Raw genomic sequence first — 24,601 nt, forward strand, 5'->3', positions numbered from 1 at the left:
GAACCTTCAAGGAAGTGGATAACGTCTTCATTTATGTGATTTTAAGCTGAGAAACACTGTTCTGCTCAGAACTGGAAAGAAACGATCAGTGAGCATGATATGTGAGTGGATAGTGTTGTTCTATAGTTTATTCACTAGGTGGCACTCAGAGCTTAGAAACATTACTCACCCAGATTCCCCAATAGAGGACTCTGGGCTTTTTGTGTTGGCATGTTCCCCAGCCAAATAGGCACAACCATCTGCCATGAATTATTGGGATTCATTTATAATAATTTTTTGTACTGTCCGTAAGACTTCAGTACATGGCCTGAGAAAGTGGACTTGACTCATGAAAGCTTGCTGATTGTTTGAAGTCAGTTCCCTGACTTTCCCAAGCATCATGGGCCGGCTGAGGAATTTATAGTCCAAAAAAACCTAATGTTTCTGAGGCCTGACAGCATTAAACTAGTAGTATCTTTGTGGAGATGGGTTTTATGTTGTTCTCCTATTCTTGTTGGATTTCAACAGTAGTAAAGTTGGTAAGGTGAGCAGGCTTATGAATCCCTGGGACAAGGAATTACATACAAATGCATTTGCCATTCCACTACTGGTAAAAAAATCTGTTTTACCCACATGGGTATATTAGAGATGCTCAAACTAGGCTAATATGAAAGATGGTTTATGACTTCTCCATCATGTGCCAAAAACACGCAGAAGGAGCAAAGCCTTCCACTGTTTCTGGAATTCCTGAATTCAGGAAGGAGCTTCTGTTATTTTCTGATTGCACAGGATGTCCCCAAGACTGTGTTGAACTACATCTCCCAGAATCTGCCAGTCATGTATGTATTTATTTAAATTTTGTGGTTCTCTTGTGATAATGGTCAGGTGTTGTGCTTTTTGTCTTAATAAGCTGAAGCAGGCATTAGAAATCGTTCCAGGCAGAAATTCTGAAAAATGACGGTACATTGTGAAAATCAGAGCTGTTGCAGGCCTAATAAGAGACAGAGGGAAACATTCAAAATAGGTTTCAATCGGAAACAACTGAAATATGTACGTTCAGTCTTATTTTATATAAGTCATCTTCATGGGATCCAGTGAGGAGATGTCAAAGTGTATGTTCGTTGGGAGATATAAAGAACATAAATAGAAAAAATCACTTGGGGATGTTCTGAGGTGTGTACATGTACATCAGCCTCTCCCTGATCTATTTCTTTACCTGCAACTTCTGCGTTGAGGTAAGGTCCTTGTTAAAATGGCTATCATTTCTGCTTTGTGTCACCTGAAGTAAAACAGGTGAGTCTGGTCGTATGACTGAGCTACGCTACAGATCAAATTAAGAAGGAAGAAATTAATTAAAATATTTCACATGAGCCCCACTAGAACCACTGAGCAATGATCATCACCATGGTAACTAAACTCCCTGTGGCCTCTGCCTGCTCCATTTGTGGTGGCCCTCTTGGTTCTCTCTCCCTTTCTTACATCTTTTCATGAAAAAAAATCTGAGTTAATCTTAGGATATTTTAATCACTGACTGCTAAGCAGGGTATGTGCCTATCTTAGTCTGGATGGATGTCCTTTCCTCAACAATTTTCCTCTCCTCAGCCGACTGTGACGTAAGTATTTTGCTGCTGAAACCTGATATAAATCTAATGTAAACAAGCAGTTGGCTTTTCTTCTCCATGGTGGCCATAGAGTCTGAGTAGTTTCAGAGGAACTCATAAAGGAAAGGCAAAGATTTTTGTCAAGCAGAACTGCAGTTTACAAACCAATTTCACTAAGGCCTCTTTCCCATTGAACTGAGTGGGACCTAATTATTAGTGGACACATCTAGGAATGTATTGTAACTCATTTTCTGGAAACACGTCCTTGCTTACTGCAAGCGTGTCACGATGATGCTTTTTTTACCAGTATGTTGGTGACTGTCATGTTCCATCTACTGCCAGCCGTGTACATTTACCAGCCAGACCTGTTTCTTCTTATTCATGAAATGGAATTCCCTAGCAAGGTATGCTGGTTAATGTCAGTATCATCTGGAAGTCTTCAGGGAGTAGAGTTTCTGGCATCTATGACCAGAACAGGTCAGTGGTGTCTCTGGGAATTAGTTATGATTAGTAACAATGGGCATATTACAAGCTTTCGTCCATGAAATTCTGGGGGTCAGAATTCCAGAGGTCACATAACTCTTCCCACATAATCCAGAACAAATTCCTAAAGAGATTCAATCCATTCCAGGAGAGGTATTACCTTACAACTTTCCCAGAAAGGCAGGGTGAAAATCCGGATTTGAGTTCAGTTCAAGATTTTGATTTTGATTCCTACAGCCTAGACTAGTAACATGTGGGAAACATTTATGCAACAGGCTTGTCCATGAGCAAAAAGAAAGCAAATCTCGCGCTGGCCAGGAAGAAGGAATTACATAATCCTATGATACAAAGGAAAATGTGTGTGTGTTTAAAGAAAATAAGATATACAACAGGTGGTAGTAGAAATTGGATGTCAGCAATGCTCTAATTATTTTTCACCAAAAAAAGAGGAAAAATATACCATCAGGTCTCATAAACGTAAGCCAGCATCATCTACAATGCATTTTCTGCATTAGCTCTTTGCCCTCGAATGGACCACCTCATGGCTTCCATAGGAAAGGTGTTTCCTCTGCCTATATGGACCTTAGAGTAAAGGCAGAGCTTGGAATTGTTGTTGTTGATGTTGTTACTATTATATTTCACTTATTATTTCTCAACATTACTGGTGGATGAGGATAGACCAGAGGGTCAAACCTAAAATCTATTTTATTTATTTATTTAAAATATTTTAAACTTGCATTTCTCATTAAAAGGGGATTCAAAGCAGCCGACAACAATTAAACAACGGTATTTAAGACTGGTAACAATGAGTATACAATACTGAAAGGCTCAATGAATACAATACAGAAAAATGTAAGCAAAACCGAAACAATTCAATGTAGTAACAATCCATTTTTAAAAAACCCACTTGGCAGCCATTCACTCAGGGAAAGTTTGAAGAGAAAGGTCTTTGCCTGCTTGCAGAAGGACAGTAAAGATGGGGCGCTGTGGGAGGGAACTCCAGATTCTGGAAGCAGCAACATGTCCCCAACAAATACACTTGTGAAGGTGACATGACCGAGAGGAAGTCAGATAGAAAATTTAGGAACCTAAAGATCTCCAGGTGAGGTTGGATATTTGCAAAATCTCTGATTTCTTTTTTTTTTCCTTCTAGTTTCAGGAGGCAAATCAGCATCTGTTGGCAATTATTTTAACATGGTAATCAAAGATTCTGGAACAACTCCAGTTGCTGAAATTATTATTATGAGGAGGATGGCCTGATCTTGTTTCCATTTTATTCTAACGTCTTGCCTTCATGATTTGTACTTCTCAGTTTTTCCACTTGTGTTTGGTACTTTGCAATATTTTTGTACCAGAACAGTAACCACAACAATGTGATTATAACTTGCAAAATTCCTGCTCCCCTTATTGATTAAGGAATTCTAGGAGTTATAGTTCAAAAGTAAGATTTCTAAGGCTAAAGGGTAGGAATATTTATTCTGACTTAATTTCTCCTCTTAGCTGATTGATCTTAAGGAATATTTGCCCATTTTTGTGGAGAGGTGAAAAAAGATGTAGTTTTGGAAAAAGGAATAAATGTTGGTGTGTTCCTTGAATTAGTAAGAGTAGTAGCTCCAGATGGGTACAGTATTTTGCATCTGATCAGTCAGCCTTCCTCCTTCCCTGTCTGTGCTTAGCTTGCCAAAGGAAGAAGGTACAGTACATGGTATATTTCCCACAGATTTTTTTTTAAACCAACAGGATAAAAAGCGGGGATTTGGTATTTTAGGTTTCCACCAGAGATTAAATCTCTTAAAAGTCCTGCTGGGTGTTTCTAATGCAGTCTCACTGTGTCAGGATGACTAGGTACGTCTACAATCTCTGAGGCAGGACTTTTTCTCCCCCTTTGTATTTCTGGCAGAGGGGAGGCATCATAGCTAGCCACTATCTTGCTGCTTCCTCATTCTTTTTAAACAAGCAGGGGTAAGTGCAACAAGATAATCCTACAGAGTGGAGTTAGGAGTAGGTCTTGAGTATGCCCTGCACTTTACAAATTATTATGCAAACTGGAAAAAATATTTCTAGGTACTCCCATGTCTCGAAATTTTGCAACACAGTTCTCAGAAAATTCTCCCCTATAAGCATATATTTCACCCATATATTTCTTAAAATAACTGACCAAAAGAAAGGAAAGTGTGTGCTTCCTGTATGAGAAAACAGATTGCTAAAAATCATTATATATCTGCTGGATATCTCAATGGTTTTGGTAACTGGCTGCAGAGACAAGTTGGACTCAATGATCCGTAGGCTCACTTTCAGCTCTGCAATACTGTATTAGATCATGATTAGACATAGGGATGAATAAAAAAATGAATAGCGATATTCATTAGAAATTCCTGATTCATGTCATATTCGCCACTTTGTATTCATCAGTTCCAGAAGCCCTGATGAATATGAAGTGATAAATATTTACCTTCTTAATTCGTCCCTTCATTGGGCCTGGGCCCAAAGAGCAAGCTAGGGTGCTGGAATGGCTGTTCCAGCAGCCTAGTTTGCTCACTGTCCTTATGAGGCCGCCAAACAGCTGTTTCGTGGGCACACTCTCTGGCCCAAAGCCCACCTCCTGCCCTCTTCCCACTGCCCCCCATTGCCTCCCTACCTTGTCTTGCCCCATCACAACTGCCCTCACCGCCAGCAGAAAGGAAATTACTATTCCAATGGACTAGCTTGGCCTCTCTGCCTCTGCAGGCGCCAATCAGCTGACTGGTGCCTGCAAAGGCAGAGAGGCCAGGCTTTCCTGCCGTAACCGCAGCTTTGGTTCCAGCGCCGCCACCAACGGTAAGGAAGCAAAGGAGGGCAGTTGGAAGGGGGTGGGGGCTTAGCACTTTTTTTTAGACAGCCACAGGGTGTCTTTTTTAAAAAATGAACTGACAAACCGACTTGTGGTTTGTTGGAAATTCCTGGGTCATGGGTGGTCAACCATGACAAACCATTGTTTTGGCGGTTCATCGCCATCTCTAATCATGATGATTGTTGGCGAAATGATAGGCAAAAAGGAATGTGCATATGAATTGTCATGTAAAAAGAACTTACAGACTGAAGTGGAAACTTCAGTCGGGGCAAACGAGGATTCAAAACAAAACAAAAAAGAACAAGTCTAAGAGAATCCATCAAGCCTCTCACTGTTGATGTCTTAAAGGAAAAAATCTCTCTTGGGAGCTCAGTGCTACTGGCAAGGGAAACACCTCCTGCTTCCCAACTCCCATTTCCCATCAAGCCCAGTAAAGAGACAGAGCAGAAGTCAAGAGGAAGACAGCTGTCTAAATATACCCCCTTGACTTTTCTGACTATTTGTCATTTCTTATCCATAGGCAACTTGAGTGGAATGGGATGGGATAAATGAGGCAACTCTGGATACCTCGCTGTTCATTTCTGCAATTCTCTCTATTGCCATAAATGCCCATTTGAACATACAGATCTCCTGTTCAACCTTCTTGTCAGCCAGAATGAAGGCTCTATGGACGTTCTGGCCACCAAAGCAGCATGGATTAAGTTCTACACTAAAAATTGAAATCTAACACACAATGAAGTGGAATACGGGAAAACCTTTCTCTCTGATGTGCTGGGCTTGGTTGTTTTTTGTTGTTGTTTAGCCTAAGCGCATTTTATGACAGAAGAAACATTCAAACTGCAGTACATGCTTTCACCTGCTCTTTGATCTAGTTTAATCTGGTCAACCACCTCATTCTGCTCGTTGTTTCATTTCTTCCTGCCTTTCTTGGTCTAGATCTAATTTCTGTTTGTAGCCGACGTTGTCAAACTTTACTTAAACTCTCAATCCATTGACAATGGTTACGATCAGAGCTTGGGAATGTGATGTTTCTCAGCTGCAATCCAAAAACCCTTTAGTGTTTCTAACCTTTGGTTATGAGCCAGCTAGACTCTGTCATATTCTCACATGTGAGTAGAACTGCATGCCTCACTAAGCAACTGTGTTGGGTCGGAGTAAGTATATTTGCTTTTCAGTCATTGAGAAAGTTGTTTGTCAGAGTGGAATAGAAATTAAGTGTAGTGTGTGGGCTGCTTGTGTGTGGTCCACTGACGGAGCCGACTGGGACAAGGGAGACATGTAATAGGACCACAGCCTATACAATATTGTGCAAGACACAATCTTTTCGGAATGGTTGGCCCTCATCAGCCGAAACTCAAATAAATGTGCCATGAACAAAAGGCAGTGGGGGGAGCTTACTGTGCCATTACAAGGGCTGTTGGTTGTCATTTTTAAAATCAAGCTTAATTCATATGGTGAAAACATATTGATGAATTACTTGCCATTTCCAAAATCTGAAAGCGCTCCAAAGCCTACATTAAAGGCTGACTGAAATATTGTCAAAAGAATTACTCTCTGAAGAGCAGGAGTGAGAGGAACAACAGCATAAGCTCACCACACTAGATCCTACAACCTTCCCCCCCCCTCTATTCCCTACCCTCCTGTTGTTAATCAGCATAACAGTACTTAATGATCTCAAAGCGATCACAAAGCGGGCAATTGTATCAACATTTTCAAGGATATAAAGGAATTGCTCTATTTGTGGCGAAGAAAGATAAACTGTAGAGAAAGCCAAACTTTGGGGGAAGTGAAATGAATGAATGAATGTTACAGCATTTGCTGTCCTACTATCACTGCCAGAAGCAGGTATGCTTGCACACCTAAATCCACATCTCTTCTAATGGTGTTTTTCATAGACAGAAGAGGCATCCTAAGTGACATTCTGTCCCACTAGGGAGCAATCTCTAATATTTGGGTATTGGTACACTTGGAGATTACTTGTGGGGGGAGACAATTACGATAGCACTGCGTACACTGCAGTATTTGTGGCTATCGTATGTGACTGGATAACATTGAGCAGATATAAGGAGCCATTGTGCCACGTACCTGATCGCGGATAGAGCCATATATCTACACCTGATATGTGACAGTGTCCTCTTTTTCTCTTGTGAGGATAAGAGAGAGGATACCATTCCCTTGGGTAAAGTGCTTTCAGCTTGGGGTGGTTGAATTTTCTGTATGGGCTTCCAGTAACACACTTACTATGGAGGCACATGCATACTGTGGTAAATTAACACTTGTTGAATGGTCATCTGTATCCATCCATCCTTGGAACACTATGGAATAATAAAAATGATAAGCACAATGGCATTACCCAGGTATATTCCCTTGTAAAGAAAATCCTGGCATTGTGCAGAACAATGTTTTCAATATTGACTAGGGATTTGAAATGTTTGGGAAGAAAAAAACATTTTAATGCTTCCTCAACCTCTTTTTTGGGCTTGCTTTGTTTCTTGCTTTTGTTGCTCCTTACATAGTAAGAGGAAACTACTGTTATGATGATTGTAAAGGCAGATAGTTTCTCACCAGTTTGCTTTCAGATGATAGATTTCATGCTGAGTGATCCTGTGCATTCACAAATTCAATCATAAGCTGCATTTCTGTGTCTCCAATAGTGCTACCAAGATGTGTGAATGGCAAAACAAATGCACACAAATGTTACTCAGAGATGTTGTTAGAGTGGTAATTGTTGCCTTCAGAGTCAGGATCCATATTTACTCCAAATTTCTATTATGATGCTCACCTTGGTGTAGGGGTAGGGATTTTGTGCCATCTAGGGCTGGGCCAAGACATGTTTGCTGCCTGAGGCAAAAGCCAGGCCAGCCCGTCTCCATTCTTTCTATAGTAAACAACCCAATGGAGTTGGGTTCAAGAACAGCAATGACCCAACACCCATTGCTGTATCTGGGGGTTGAAAGGTTAGCTGAAGAGCCCTGCAACAAGTTAGCTTATGGGACTCAGGTGGAATGGTAGGTGGGAGCCTACTACTGCCCCCATTAATAAGTATGTAAAGCAATTATCTCATTCTGCCTAAGGGTAAGGTCAGTCGTGGCTGCAACCCATCAGCTAAACACCAAGATGTTAGATTACCAAAGAGAAAACTGACTCTAAATTCCGGCACCTTTCCGAATCTGGCTTCTGGAGTTATCCTTGAATGAAAATGTGCATGATTCACCTCCTCCATATGTAAAACCGCTAGCCAAAGCCAGCCATACAATAGACTCTCATAACCCAAGATCGTTTCCTCTCTTGCCTTTCATATCATTGAACTGAAACCATCACTCCTGTCAAAAAGTCAGGCCTGCAGGATGAAAGGCCAGTGCATTAAGACAGCACGTAATTGTCAGCCTCCGAGTTTCTGACATTAATCGTTTCACTCAAAGGAAGACAGTGGAGTGATTTTCAACCCCCTTTATGCACATTTCTTTAAAATGCATTGCTAACACGTTGCAGTTAGCCTGGATTAAGGCAAAATGAATGAAATACCACTAATAATAACTCATGGTTTGCTAATTAAAAGTAATATGTTTTCCCAATTTTTGGCAATTTGATAACATAAAACACTTAGTTGGGGGGCCACACGGGGAAACAAGCTAAGATGGATAAAAAATGCTTTGTGTTCACCCAAGCAAGACTATGTTAATGCACATTATCCCATTAATGCACATCAACATCGGGAATAAGCGTACCAATGCAAGCAAGAAGCATACACTTATCATCATTTGATAACATGTTTAATGACAGATTGACGGTTGATTTGCAAATGTGAACTGGCATCAATGTTGCTAACTTCAGCTTCTGCCGCCTCCTCTGCTATGCCAGCATATTTATGTGCATAATTTGATTTTGCAGCCGCACTGTTAGTACATTTTTAATATTAACTATGCAAGAACAGACAGCCGAACTTAAGTTGCACTGATGGTTTGAGTTCATTAGATTGAAAAAGATGGGCCAGCAATGACAAAGATGGAGATGGCAGGGAAACATCAAAGAGGCAACACTTAAATGCACTCTGTTGCGAACAAACTGAATGAACACATTTCACATTGTTGGCTGGAACTGGAGCCCTTACAAACCAGGATAGATTTTCTTTATGGGTGTTTCATGTGTGTGTGTGTGTGTGTTTGTGTTTGTACGTAGATGTACACACACACACACACACACACACACACACACACACACACACACACACGTGTATGCGTGTGTATGTGTGCTGCCCTTGACACGCTGCCAGCATGCCAAAATGTACAAACCTTTGTTACACAACTGTAAGCTATTTGCTCACCTGGAGGACTTAAAGAGGGCTACATATCAAAGCATGGACCCCCGCAAAAAAAAAAAACCCTAGAGGGGGGGTTCTTTTCCCACCTATTTCCATTATCTATGATTTAGTGATGGACCGATTTCTGTATTTTGACCTAGTGTCAATTTTACACATATGTTTTTTCATAAGTATTTTCCATTTCTTCGCAAATACGATTTCTTTTTTAAGTACGAATGAAAATTCACATATAAATACATATTAAAATATGCATCTGCTGAACATATGTCCTTAGAAAGTGCTAATTTAAAATGCATTTTATCTAAAAAGTAACCATTTCTGAATGCATTGGCTCCTAAAACATCTCCTGCTCAACGTGAACCTAGAAATGGTATCCCAGCATTTGGAAAAAAAAGTGAAATCCAAAGGATAATTATGTTCCAATGTGCACCACATGGATCAGATGGAGCTACATAAGAATTTGCAAAGAGTGAAGCTGTATTTAGGTGCTGGAAAGCAAGGACAACGTAAACGTGTGATGAGGTGGACCATGGTGGCAAACACTTGCCATTCCCATCTCCCCACACATGTGCAAGGTGACTCCTCTGTATATTAATCACATGGGTAAGGACACTTTCTGTGCATAAAGAAAGGCCCCTGTCTTTCCACATACTATAGCTGCTGCTCCCCATGTGTGGCTGGCAGTAGAAAAAGGGAAGAGCTAGTGCAACCCCCCTCATGGGATTTCCTTTACTCACCCTTTAGAAGGCTTGCACAGGCTTTCAATCCCTTAAGCATTACATTTCACATATACAGGCACACACTCTCATTCACTGATTTAGGCTGCATGAGAAATACTCCCATTGCTTTCATTTGCTCTGATTGTACAGAGATGTCACATTACCCTGCATTTTTTCATACCCTCAGATCTTCCATACCAGACAGTGCACCAACCCTATTTACCGCATTTATTCAGGCTGTAGTTTTATACACAGTTACCGGTGAGTAGCTCCACTGAACTCAATGAGAATTGTTTCTGAATAAATATGCAGAGGGCTGCACCTTTAATGTGAGAAGACATGTTCTTTCTTGCCCCCTTTGTCTTCATGGAATGGAAACCTATTCCGCCTTGTCTGTAGTGTATTTTTCCTTCTGGTGAAGCTGTCTTCTGTTTAGTTCTAAACCACTGGATGGAGTCATTTTATTTGAACTACACAGTGTTTCTATACCTACACCCCTTGGGCTAAGCCACCACGAACTTAACAGAGGAAGGCAGGTACAGTGGTGCCTCGCTAGACAGTTACCTTGCATGACAGTTTTTTAGCTAGACAGTGATTCCTATGGGGGAATTTTGCTGGACAATGTTTGGTCCCTGCTTCGCAAACCGATTTTCGCCAGACGACAATTTTGACAGCTCCCTCCGCGCTTGCAAACAGGTGTTTTCGGGACCTAAGCTTCGCAAGACAGCAATTTAAACAGCTGATCGGCGGTTCGCAAAGCGGCTTTCCTATGGCCGATCTTCACTAGACAATGATGATTCTTCCCCATTGGAACACATTAAACAGGTTTCAATGCATTCCAATGGTGAAATGCTTTTCGCTAGACAATGATTTCGCTAAACAGCGATTTCAGTGGAACGGATTATCATCGTCTAGCGAGGCACCACTGTACCTTTTGAAGCAGACAGTCAGGGATGGCTCTGCCATTAACCTGAATAAGGCACCTCCCTCAGCAGTGAGGCATTGTGAGAGGCAAACTTATGGTTTTTGCACCCTGCCCTCCACTGCTCTGGAGACCTGTTGTTGTTGCTCTAGATATCTTTTCACAGCACCCTGCTTGAAGAAAAGGAAGAGGAAGAAGAGGATGTTCACTTCTGTCAAAGGCAGCCTTATCTTCTGCAAAATACTTGGCTTCGACTAAAATCCTTAGTCACGTTCTATGGAAACAACGACAAGAAAATTCCTCTGCTATGGCAAAGGCAACCAACTATTTTTGACAGGCATTCCTTGGGGCCCATTTCTGAGGGGCGTCAGAAATTGATATTTGTCAGAAAAGAGGCACCCCTGGCAGTGGCTGGCACATTCTCCTCCTTCTTTTAGGAGGACTATTCTAGCACATCGTAGCTATCATCACTGCTGCCACCACTAGTGCAGTTGTATCCTTGTCATTCCTAGGTGCACAGTGTGGGTCCTGCAGCTGGACTGCAAGAAATCTGTCATCTCCAGTAGGGCAAGGGGAGAGTTTCACTGCTATCTTGTCTTCTTTCTTTCTTTGAGGAAGACCTTTTCTTTCAGGAGAATAGAGTCTTTAGTGCCAGGACAGCGGTGGCGCTTTTCTGCCCACTTCAGGCAGTGGACTGACAATTTTTATTTGTCAAAAATTTGTCTGATGTATAGGTGCCACATCTTTTTGTTGTTATTTATCTTGGCATGACACATTTCTAAATAAGCATGTTCAGTAGAAATATAGATCCTTTTTTCTACTGATTACCAGATTTTCCCAGTGGTGGTAGGTAATCTACTGGGGGCTACAGAGCAACCATGGATGGAGACACACAGCTTCTCTTTCTGCCACTCTTTCTTCTGTTTACGTTCTTCTCTTTCTCCTCTTCCCTATTGAGTATACTTTCAGAAGAGGGGTAGATAATTCAGTGTTTCCCAACTTTGGGCCACCATATGTTCCGGTACTACAACTTGCAGAAATCCCGGCCAGCACAGCTAGTGGTGAAGGCTTCTGGGAGTTTTAGTCCAAGAATGTGAGGGACCCAGGGTTGGAAAGCATTGAGACAGTTGTTGCCACAGTTCTGATTCTGAGCTGATTACCTGCAGAGAACCTTTGATATTAGGTCTAGGGCTGCTGCATGAAAAAAAGCCTAGGACTAGAGATGGGATATTCGTATTCGTATCCCGATGGGGACCACAGGTACCTAGGGAAACCAGACCTTTCCCCCAGAACCAGCTGGTCCACTTATGCTCTCTGTGTGGCACACACACCTGTCATTGTTTATGTCACACCAATTGCAGAAGTCGCCTGGCTAGCACTTTCCTGCCTCCCCGCACAGCCAAATGCTGAGCAGCTGAGTGGGGAGACTCATCATTTCACCTCCTCTCAGGAGTGATCGGCCGGGCAGAAAGGCACGGAAGTGCCAGCCAGGCTACTTCTGCAATTGGCACAAGACAAATGATGACAGTTTCACATGGTGAGCATTAAGTGGCCCTGCCAACTCTGGGGAAAGGGTCAGTTTCCCCAGGCACCTATGGTGCTGATATTCGTACAGTATTCGTATCCCTCAGGATACGAATACGAATATCCCATCCCTACGTAGGACCCGTGTCTGATGCATAGGATTGTACTTTAGTTGTATGAATTGACTGAGGGTGAAACTAGATGCTGAAGGGAATGTGTATTCTGTATTATTACCCTGTTTTCCCTCTTGCAATAGAATCTGATCGGAGGCACATGCCTCAATAATGAGACTTGAAACTTAAGTTCACATTATCTTGCAATGTTCAACCACAAAACAAAGCACACTAAATGCAACATATGAAGATGAGGAAACCATGCACTATAACTAGCAGTTGGAAGAGAATCCCTTCCAAAAAAGTTCTACAACATAGTATATTTGATCCTTACATTCTTGTAATAAATTTATTCAGTGCCATTGGCTGAAATTCTGCTGTGCTCTTATGCAAAATGTGTACCATTTAAAGGAGAATTGCCTCAAAAAAAAAAATCTCTGTAGACATTATCTGTTACATAATCAGTTGTGTAGCTCACTGTTCGACAGATAATGCTTACAGAGTCTACTTGAGGCCATTCTCTTCCAAAAGTTACGCTTCTTTTGTAGCAGCTCAACAGGATTTCAGCTTTTATGATGAACTAAAAATCTTATTTAGTTCTAAGTATGACTAAGTTTGAATCTAACCCACTATGTTGCTGCTCTTTTTAACTGTTTACTGTTGTGATAGGTTATGACTAGATATGGGGGTATTCATATACGAATATCTTCGCACAGCTGGACTTTATGAGGGTACAGCCCTGTCACTCATACGTCTTGCTGTGTTGCTGATCCTGGGAAGAGAGAGGCACTCCAGTTGCGATTGGAAGGACGAACAGGACCGGCGCCACAGCAGGACACGTGAGTGGATGGTCCAGCCCTGGGGACCGGACCCTCATTAAGTCCAGCTGCATGGGGATATTTGTATTCATATACAAATACGAATACCTCCATCTCTAGTTATGACCACTTGGGCCCAATCTTTTGGAAAGGTAACAAAAAATGACCAAACTATACCATGGATTTCACAAACCCTACAAATAGAGAACCACCTTGCCTCAATTGAACCTGAATAAGTTTCATTCTCTAAAGCGGTTCAGCTGCAAACACAGCAGAATTTAGTGGCACTTAGCTTCTTGTGACAAAATGTCTGCCTCTACTTGAACACTTCTGTGTGATTCCTTGGTTTACAGAAAGGCAGCTTGTGATGATGAATTGTTGGAGGGAATACTTCATTCTGGGCTGTTATTAATGTTGAGGTATTTGTTGCATCCTACATTAATTCTCCTCTGGCATGGCATGATAAATTTGAGCCAGGAGCTTCCATACAAAATGATTTCAAATGGTGTATAAACAGTTTGCCTTCCCCAGCTCTCTGGCAAACCAAAGCAAGCTTTGATGGTGGTGGTAGTGATGATGATGTGTGTGCATGTTAGTGGTATAGTGGTAAATTCTGAAGTGCAGGCACTCATCATAACAACCCTCATTGCCTTTGACTCCTGCCCCAGGAGAATCCAAAAATACAGGCAGTTGTTCTTTTTTAAAGATGAAAACAAAACATTCCAATGGTATTCTCCTTTAAAATTCAAAGATTTTTTGGTGCATTTGCAGAAGCACTTCTTGTAGAAAAACCTTGTATTTTATACACCCTGCTAATGGGCTAGTACCTGTTGCTTGAATGCAGAGCGGAAGGGGAAATTATGTAAGCTCTCTTCGTCTACCTTTTTCATACCACTTTCATGCCCCGTTCATTGGTCACATGATCAGCCACTTGCCTGGTCATGAGATGGGAAGTGTGCTGGAGCAGGGAGAAGGCTTACAAGATTTCCCATATACATACAGAATATTTTGTATTAACTTGTGTTTTATGCAAAATGCACATCTTAAAAATGCAAAATACAAGGGTCTCTGTACAAAACCATGTGTTTGCTTTCCATATGTTATCAGTAATTTAAAAACTACCAGTCTTTTTAATAACATGTAGGAGAAAAAAAAAACACCAAACCAAACCAATAAAACCTCCCAGCAACTGTTTTTGATACCATGTCTTGATTTTTGCTGAGGACAAGAAAAGGTGTGAGTATTTGTTGCATCCTTATCTATCAGGAGCATTTGCTATTTAAAGCTAGTGGGTCAAATTTTAAATTCATCTGAGAATACTTTAAATGTGCACCTGATAAGAATCCATTGCTATTGGGAAAATCTATTTTCCAACCACTGATCACATTGGCTGAAATCCTGTCTATAATTTGCTGCTGCTATCCCACCAGTTGTGATTTTTGTAATTAAAGACTTGTCTTAATTAAAGAATAAAAGAAGTCTTTAATTACATGCCCCTCCATCTGCTTCTGGAGGATGAAAGGAATACCACAGGAGACTTGAGGAATTGGAAATGTTTTATTTTTGAACATAATTGCAGTGGTTTATGACATCATCAGCTTTACTCAGCATGACTTATAAAACAGGATTCCAGCTACCGTGAGAATTGCATCTAAATTAAGAGAGAACATGGAAGCTGAAAGGGAATGTCTGACTGGCATCTATGCCAGCAAAGATTCTAAAACAAATCATCACACAGTCAGCCTGTGAATACTTAGACAAGAATACTTTGATTTCCAAGACCCAACAAGAGTTTCTCAAAAGCAATCTTATCTCGTATTTTTACACAGTCACAAGCTTGGCAGAAGAGGGAAAGTTGTGGATATGCTGTATTTTTATTTTAGAAAGGCTTTAACAAGTTCCCTCGTGATATTCTAGTGGCCAAGCTGGTAAAAACTGGGCTAGACAATGCAACTGATGACTTTGTCGCTGGCTGCTGAGTCATATTGAAAGAGTGCTCACCAATGGCTCCTCATCATTCTGAAGAGAAGTGGCAAGTGCGGTGCCACAGGATTCTGTCTTGGGCCCAGTATTGTTCAACATCTTTAGAACTGACTGAGTGTGGAGAGGATGCTAATCGTATTTGCAGATGACACAAAACTAGAAGGACTAGGTAATATTCCAAAAGACAGAATTAGAATTCAAGATGGCAGATTGGAGAGTTTCAGCAGGGAAAAATGTAAAGTTCTACATGTAGATAGCAGAAATACAATGCACAGATATAAGATGGATGACAGCTGGCTTGGCGGTAGCATATGCTAAGGGTCCTAGTAGATCACAAGCTTAATATGAGCCAGCATTATGATGCAGAGGTCTAAAAAAAGCCAATGCAATACTTGGTTGCATCAACTGAAGTAAAATGTACAGATCAAGACAAGTAATAGTACCACTGTGTTTGGCTCTCTTCTGCTTTTGTAACTGTTCTAGAAACAGAGAGCACTTTCTGCAGAAGACAACAGAACCAACAATTTCCATCTCCCAAAGTTAGGACCAAATTCCAAAGGCTCTACCAGCCTTTCACAAGGTTACAGTGAAACCCCAGTTGACTTCATCATCTGATTGGTGGTTTATGATAATTTTCTCTTTATATCTCCAGATTGGGAAACTTTGGTTAAGTTACTAAGGGTATGATGAGTTGCGATTTAGCGGTGAACAATAGTAACTTTACTTGATGAAGCCTAAGAGAGAATTGGGATCACTATGTCTTCTTATTCTTTAGTGCTGAAGAATATTCCATTATTCTTTAGCCTTGGACAAGCATTCTCTTGGAATATTTACTTAGCATGGGATAAGCATAGGCACCCCCTCTACTATTGATCTTATTGGCTTCCAAAGATGGAATGTAATAGTCTGAAGAGGAGAAGCTTCCAACCATACTGAGAACCTCTGAAGAGAGGAGACTCTAAGACTGTGGCTGTCTACATAAAGAAGTGTGATGGACAAGTAGTATGACTACTTCATTTTCCCCTCTTCGCAAATTGAGTGAACATCCCAATAAAACATCTGAATAGGGGTTATATCAGGAATGGAGAGCCTTTGGTCCTCCAAATATTTTGAAATGCAACTCCCATGTTCCCTTTTCATTGGCTATGCTGGCCAAAGTTTCTATGAGTTGAAGTCTAAAACATCTGGAATTGCAAAGGTGCCCCAAACCTTGCTTATATTATTTTTTAAATTATTATTTTAAGGAAAGGATTTTGGGATTCAAGCTACATGCAAGGACAACTCTATTCATATTTGAAGGAAAAGACTGTTCTTCCTTCATATGATCTATGATCTTCCCTCCTTTGCTTCACCCCTTCCCAAGGTTCAGGGATAGTTCAGCCATGCATGAAGAATCCAGCAGCCTTTCATGTATAATCGAACTTCCATGTAGTCCAGAGTGGCTACGTGAATGGATAGGTTAAGATCAATTGAGTTTAGGAACTGGCTGCTTATCACACTCTGTAGAATCCCACATTTGGGTCACAAGGCATTGTTGGACTTCAACCATGACCAGCATGATCAGTGCTCGGATACTTTGGGAGCTGGTCTAGCAACATTCAGGGACTCATGCTTCTAATACTTCTAAAACACGGTTCTGGTGTGAATTATTTTACAGTATACTTATACTTAAGTATCTTCTGCTTACTTATTACACTGTAAATATAGCTGTGCAATGGAAGCTCTGCAGAACAAACTTTTCAAAATTATCATCTCTTGTGATTTTAAAAAAATAATTGCAACCAATAAATATTTGGGTTGAGTCCATGATTTATGTATGCACCACTGCACTCTGTTTAACCTCAGATTACTCTGGCACTGACTTGCATTATGCTTATGGATTTCAAATTTATTGACATTTGACATATGTATGGGCTTTCACCTGACCAACAGGAGCCTCTGCCACCAAAGGGAATAGTCATGGAGAATTTCAACAGCCATGGGAACGGCAAAAAAAGTCATTAAATCATATTGGAAAAACAATGTGCTCATACATTGTAATCTTGCCAGTAAATCTTGTATTTGAGGTCTGGACCACCTAGTGGGGAATATTCAAAGGTTGAGGAGACAGAATTAGAAAAATGGATTAAAGTGAACAACCCAAAGTTGAGCATGGTGGGATCTTTACTGTTTGAATCCAAAACAAGACAGAATCACAGCGAGTCAACTTTATTGGAGTTAAATTCCCCACTGGATATACATGGCTTGATTTATAAGCGCTATGAGCAAGAGAATGTGCACAGTCCCAGATTATTCCACACAATTTGTATGTGGGAGGTGGAAGATACTAAAAACATATGGAACAATTTTTATTTTTGATTTTCACAGGCTGTGCTTTCACACAGTTTTTCACCATGTAATTAATTGTCTTGACTTTTTTTAAAAGCAGGAAATATAGATTTGCAAATCTTTCCCCCTAAACTTTTTCTTTTGGTGAGTTTTTTTGATAGTTTATTTTTGTTTCTCTTATTTAGATAATGGAACCATAGACCCTGCAAATATAAACAAGGTTTTTAAAGAATATTGCTCTTGGGTGAATGTCACCATTAAATAACTTTCATCCTAGCTAAAACAGAAATAATGCTTTCTGTACATTCACATCTGAGAAACAAAATCCTGCAGAACAAAATGTTCTCTTTTTTGCTATGTACACTAAAGTACAAGCGATTGGGTCTCTTTTGATGCTACAGACTTTGTTCCTGAGCAAAATCTCAAATACAGCACTATAGGAAAGACTATAGATTCTTCCATGCAAAGTACAATACAAAGTGAGCAAAGACATAACAGTGCAGCATCTTTTCTCAGTTTGAGCAAATATCCTAAAATGCAATCCAGTGCATGTCTACTCACTGTACAGCTTACTGAATTCAGTGGAACTTACTTCCTTGTAAGCGAGTATATATTTGCAGTCTGAATAAAATAGTGAAGCCAAAAATGGATTAGGTAGAAACCTTCAAGAAGCTTTATGGCTGAATAAAATATTTCAGAAGACCAAGACTGGGGATGTGAGGATTTGAGTGCACTGCAGAGCACAAAAGAGAGGAGAAAAGTATCAGCCAGTATTATTCCTTTATCTGGCAACTGAAGACACAAGAGAGACATTTTAACACTTTTTGGTTTTATAGTGATCCAGGAGATAAGGGAAACAAAATCAAATTCTGATTAGTAAATTTGAAGTATCTCAAGCAACCTATTTAATGTGAAAACTGGATATATCTGCAGGACTCTCAGCAAAGGAGAAAACATGGAGACTGTATGTGACTGATGTAAAGCCAGTTACACAAATGGATGAATCTGAATATAGCCATGGAAACAGAGTTGTGTACAGTAGCATAGGCAGACAGAAAGCCAAGTTACTAATAGCCAAAGCAGCTATGGTATTAATTGTGAGTATTTAATTAATATGTAAAGATATTGATTTTTGTTTGGTTGTTTTTTGTTTATTTAGTTACCAGCAACCTGGAACCCTGAGTAATTTCGACTCGGAATTTTCCTTCCTATATTTTATTTTTATGGAAAAGTATGGATTTTTTACTTCTTGTTTTAGGAGATGAGCTTCCTCTTTTCTTACAGTATATAAGTGACCACCATACTAAAATGTATGCACCAGCTATCATGAGATAGGTTGTGATGAAAGATGACCAGTATTGTAAAATTTGTCCCACCACCATATTTTGTGGTATCATTTGATGAATTCTACATAAGCCTATTACATTGCCTTGTGCTTGGGAAAGGCAAATGGTGGAAGTCATTGTCATCTCTTCAACAGTGATCCAGTACAACAGTTATTTGATTGATATATTATGGATGAACACTTTTAAGTATTGTTGTTCAATTGTAGTTTATTATTGGATATTTGTAATTGCATTATATTACATATTTTTAAAGTATAGCTTTTATTTATTTTGCTTTCATCCTAACATTGATTATGGACTTCTGGGTGTGTGCTTTTGTTCTGCACACGTAGCTTAGAGATGTTTCTTTTGGATGTGGGAAATAATACATAAATTTAATAAATGATGAATGAATCTATCACTCAGAAATCATAGACAACCCCTTCTACCTCAAGCGCTGTCATTAAAAAGTTCAAATTCATATTAATAATAAAGTGCATTTCCACAGAAGCTGCTCTATATTCTGAGATGAACAGGTGAAGAAACAGTTGCTGCAGTTTCTTCTTAAGGAGTTAAGCAAATTCCCACAGATCTAGCATAAGACCTGAGGCACACATTAAGTCTAAAAAGAGTAGGGTAATTTCAATAGACTCCTTTTAAAAATGAATTAACTCTCCATTTTTTAATTTATCACTCATTGAATTACATTGATTATCTCTACAAAGACTGCAAGACCTCACTGAAGAGGGCTTTTTTGAGCCTACGTAGAGATGTGAAACATTTTAAGAGTAAAACAGGGAAAGTTGTCGCTATTCTCTTGAAATTCTCTAAAGCCAGACAACTCAATTTACATATGATATGAATATGCACATCATGCACTTTGAGGTTTATGCGAATTAAGCACAAAAATTGTTGCTTTGGTGTCTACCTTGCTGTTTCTTCTGTGGTGCCATCCGTATTGTAAGCAGAATCTGAAATAGCCCATATAATGTAATGGGTGGGCTGTTGGATTATGAAAATGGAAACCAAAGTTCAAAGCTTTACTTGGTTACTAAATTTACTGAGCAATTTTGTACCAGTTGCTATGTCTCAGCTAAACATACCTCGCTGGGTTGTTGGGGCGATAAATGGAGAGAAGAGACACTGGAAAGAGGCCATGATTATTGCTGATGCATCTATGGAATAAATAAAAATGGTAGGATGCACCAATGAGGTCTCTGTTGGTAATCTCATTGGACCATTATAATTTTGGGGGATATGGGTTTGTTTATTGATAGGAAAAAAAAAACGATAAAGCCACGAAAATAACTCAGGGGGCTCCCACAAGAAGAATGGCAGGGCAATTGGGGGTAAACAGATGGAATCAGCAGAAAAAATGCATAATATCCGTTAGCAATTCAGATGTAATATTTTATTACAACTTGAAAATATTCCGTTTAACTTGCTTTGTCCTATCTGACATCAAGTCTCTTTCACTGAGGCAACAGCCAAACAGACTAACAGGGCTAAGTGCTCCTAAAACTACAGGTACTCTGGCTATAACTCCCATAATCTTCAAGGGTGAATTTGAGGTTCTAGGAGCTGTAGGTCCCCCAAACGTTTTCAAAACTCTAATTTATGTCTGCTAAATACACCCGATACTCCATTTAATGTCCTGCTGCTCCCATACCCCTGATGGCTCTTTACCTCTTCCTGATGTTTGCCCAGGACTCAAACCTCTACAGTATGTCATATGGGTGTGACAAAATGGGGCCTATGAGCTACATGCAATCTTGGGCATTTTTGTGCTTCCCAGGGTACCTCGGATTCCCCCAAGTTCAGAATATCTCCTCTTTTGGCAAGTAATAATAATAATAATAATAATAATAATAATAATAATAATAATAATAATAATAATAATAATAATAATAATAATAATAATAATAATAATAATAATAATAATAGGCATGTAGGACATGTAATTTTCTGCCTTTGAACCTTTTCAATAGAAAATCTGGGCGCTTCCTGTCTTTTTTTTTTCAACTGACTTTTTCTGGCCCACAGTGGAGGTGGAGATTTTGAATTCAGCCCTGAATTTCTCAAACCTTGGTCCCTGATGTCTTAGAGGCCAAACAGACTGCTTTGTTGGCAATCCATTGCCATATTTTCTTTCTCTCTCCCCACCCCCAACTCAATGAAATGCATCATGGGGTGGTTAGTATTATTAGACCAGTGGCCAAGCTGGTGCCATTTAACCAGTTTCCTCAACCACATAATTTTCCTTATTAAAACAGCCCCTTTGCCAAACTACTGTTTGTTCCATTCCATGGGATCTCAAGATCTTATATTGTAAGCCTTACAATGTAAGGTATCTCAAATCCCTGCTGTATATCTCCATCCACTGGAAGAAGGAAGAGTCCCACGGCAGCCACAGTAGGGATTGTGTGGTATTGTAGATGTTGTAGGACAAGAGTTGTACTCCAAGAACATTGGGAGAATCATTGTTCCCCACTTTAGCATGAACCTTTCTTTCAATTGCTATGAGTCATTGTAAATTACAGTTTTAAAAAGTCTGTGAGCATAATGCAAAAAAGTAAAGAGCCAAGACCAAAACCGTCTATACTTCTAATCTACTTAGGAAAGAAGTACACATTCCAAATGAGTATTTTCCCTTAATTCAAACTGTGTTTTGTTCAACATATCATTTTATAGCCTAGTTCACTCAATGAGCCTTCGTATCCTGGGGAATGTCATTTGATACTAAGCATGCTGTTTCTTGGCAGAAATAACATGGGAAGTGAAAGCTTAGAAGGATGAAAGGCAGATGTAGGAGCTTCAGCATTTTGAAGAAGTGAGGTAACTTGGACCTTACCTTTCACCTTCTCTCATTGTGTTACATCTACCCAGCTGCTAGAGAGAATTTGGAGGCATACTGTTTCACTTCCTTAATCCCCCCCCCTCCCTGTGTCCCACAGTCCTTTGCCAGCAGCATCAACGTGCAGGCAGAAAGCATGGAAGGAGCAGAAGCAAGGCAAAGCGTTGAGCCAAGAACACACCCACACATCAAAGAGGGAGGGATGTGACATCAGCAGGTGGTGACAAGGTTTGCCAAGAAGAGTCAGCTCTGTGTTGCGTCTTTACAAGTGTATATCCATGAAAGAAAGCGGTTGGGTTCATTTTCTAAGGTGGAAATACACACATACACAAACACACCCACTCACCAATGATGCATTTGTGCACCCGAAAAGCAGAATTTGGATAGCTGGCCATGTTACATCCCAGGGTTGGTTCTAATTAAGGGCTTGATTACACTGTGATTTGCCTTACTGTTTGTGTTGGATATATTATGGTTAAATTCAAAGTATTTTCCATCTACTACAAGACTTACAGCTAATTTGCATGGAAGTCTGTTCGTTTTTCATAGACATTCACAGCATTTTATTCAGTTAGCAGCAGCTAGTATATACACACACGTATATATTTCTGTAGTAATTCCGCTCACATTGCTTTTTGCCAGGTGTGATTGCCTATATTGTTCCAAAAGGTCCGTGGGGTATGTGTCCCAGGTGATGTTGTAATTGATGTCTCTGGGGTGGGAGATGGCAACACACTGGGCCACAACCCTCCACTGAGCAACCCTGGTCCTCAGAAGATATTTTTATTTTAAAAAATCATTCTGTGTCATTAAGTGCTATACCACATAGGACTGCAGGACTGTACTGCCTTGCTCAATTTCCTAGTACACATGCTATTCCTGCTACTGCCACTGCCACTAACTTCAAAGCATGCTGTTTATAAGTCTCAGGGAAATGGGCTGTGGAGAAATGATTGTGAAGGTCTCCCCACATCCTTGGCTGTGCCTTACCTTGGCCACAGAGCTTTCAGAGGATAAGTAGTGAAGAAACTACTATTCATTTATTTAAAATCTTTTTACCCCACTTTTCTCCTTAAAAGGAACCAAGGGCTAGTGTACAGAAGAAAGGAGTGAGGGGGGGGTTTCAAATTAATCTTGGTGGTCAGTGAATGGTGGTGGGACTGACTGGCTATCTGTCTCTTGTCTTCTCTCCCTTCTCACAAGCTAATACAATCTTGAATGTGCCAGAAGCAACCTGGGAGTGAAACGAGTTGCAGCAGCAAGGAGGAGGAAGGGGAGGAGAGAAGCTGAGGAGAAATGAACACTTGTAGTCAGCATCATCCAGTTTCTGACAAGGGGTCATTTTCAGGGCTATATCAGATTTTTTTTTAAAAAAAGGAAGCCATAAAAATAACAGACCAAAGACAGGTGAAAGGGAGAGATAAGGAAGGGGAAGAGGCAGCGAAGAGGTTGGGAGGCTGTGATCCAGGTGAAAATTTTAGCAACCTCAGGTTAGTAGAATCTTGTAAGGCATTTTCCTGGATTAATTAAAAATTGCTGTATGATCAGCATCTGCAACATCAGCACTGGAAACCGCCAGTGGTTTCTGAGTCAATGTGGGACAACCTCCCTGTGCAGTTGAACCCTAAACCAGAAGACTTCTTTCTTAGAACAGGATTTTTGGGGCTTGTTAGTAGCATGTGATTACAATACAACTGTCAGGTTTAAGCGCCCTCATTTTGAACAGAACTGAAATGATTTCATATGTGCAATGTTCATCTGAAACAATTTAGTCTACCTTCTCCACGTTTTGCAGCCAAACCAGAAGTAGAGTCATACAACCTGAGTGAAGTCTTCAATATGCTTCAACTCTAATGATGGGTTCAAGTTGTGTAGCATCTTATCTCCCAGCTATAGCCATAACAGGGAACAGAGAAACATACAGGTAAATAAAGAGGCCTTTTAAAGCAACAGGCCAGATAAGGACAAACGGCAGTTCCTGCCACTCATAACAGGTTGCAGAGAAATTGTGCTTGGTATTCTGAGCATCAAGAAAACTCCCTTGCTGTTTTCCCCTTGAAATATTTCTTTCTATATGAGCTGACTCTAATAGATATTCACCTTTTAAGTACTAGGCCACAGAAATCACTCATATGTAAAACTCAGACCTGGCAATCTAATGTGAGGCTATTCAGACACAAGTCAAAATAAAATGGTTAGGTGTGACAGGCAGAGAAGAACCAGATGGGAATGGTAAACCTGGTCCACTCCAGATGTTTTGAATTGTAACTACACCTAGATTTGGGCCAGGAGATTGGAAAGCCCCTCCTGTATGTGCCTGCCTTGAATTTGAGATACTCAGCAGAAATCCATGTTTCCTGTAGGCTGATAAATCTATAGGAAATAGCTTGTTTTGTAGCAGCACCTGAGCTGTGGGATTTGCTTCCAAGGGAAGTGAGCCTGGCTTCATCCTGGTGAGCATCTATTAGTCAACCCCTGACTATTTTCCTGGGCCTTTGGCTTTCAAATCATTTTTTAAAGTCTGTCTTCAGAGAATGTTTCTCTGTTCCGTTCTTACAGTGTAATTTCAGTGTGCTTGTGTGTTGTTACGCAACTCCTGGCAATTGCCCATACTGAAGGGCTCCAGGCTGTCGTAACTAGATGCTATCAAAAGAAAAAGAGAAATAAATAGAACACTGAGCAAGCCTTACCCAGAAACAGGGCGGCCTAGGGCATTTTGCTGTCTGAGGCAAATGACAACATGACGCTCCTTTCCCCATTCCACGTATGGAAGCTGGCTGGAAGAGTGACAATAACATAAT

The 24,601-nt window shown here is 40.3% G+C and overlaps 1 protein-coding gene across 3 annotated transcripts in view; it reads right to left on the reverse strand.

Moving 5' to 3' along the window:
- TSHZ2 (teashirt zinc finger homeobox 2) overlaps positions 1 to 24,601 on the reverse strand; it is a 424,686-nt gene that overhangs the window by 116,999 nt on the left and 283,086 nt on the right. Inside the window, exon 3 of one of the 3 annotated variants that reach the window (XM_078392168.1) lies at positions 355 to 23,690. The exons of the other annotated variants lie outside the window; for them this stretch is intronic. The gene's annotated coding sequence lies outside the window, so the exon portion shown is untranslated. Of the gene's footprint in view, positions 1 to 354; positions 23,691 to 24,601 lie in introns of those variants that run through there. 3 annotated transcript variants of the gene reach the window in all.

The sequence above is a fragment of the Pogona vitticeps genome, chromosome 4 (genome assembly GCF_051106095.1).
Source record: "Pogona vitticeps strain Pit_001003342236 chromosome 4, PviZW2.1, whole genome shotgun sequence".
Taxonomy (NCBI): Eukaryota; Metazoa; Chordata; class Lepidosauria; order Squamata; family Agamidae; genus Pogona; species Pogona vitticeps.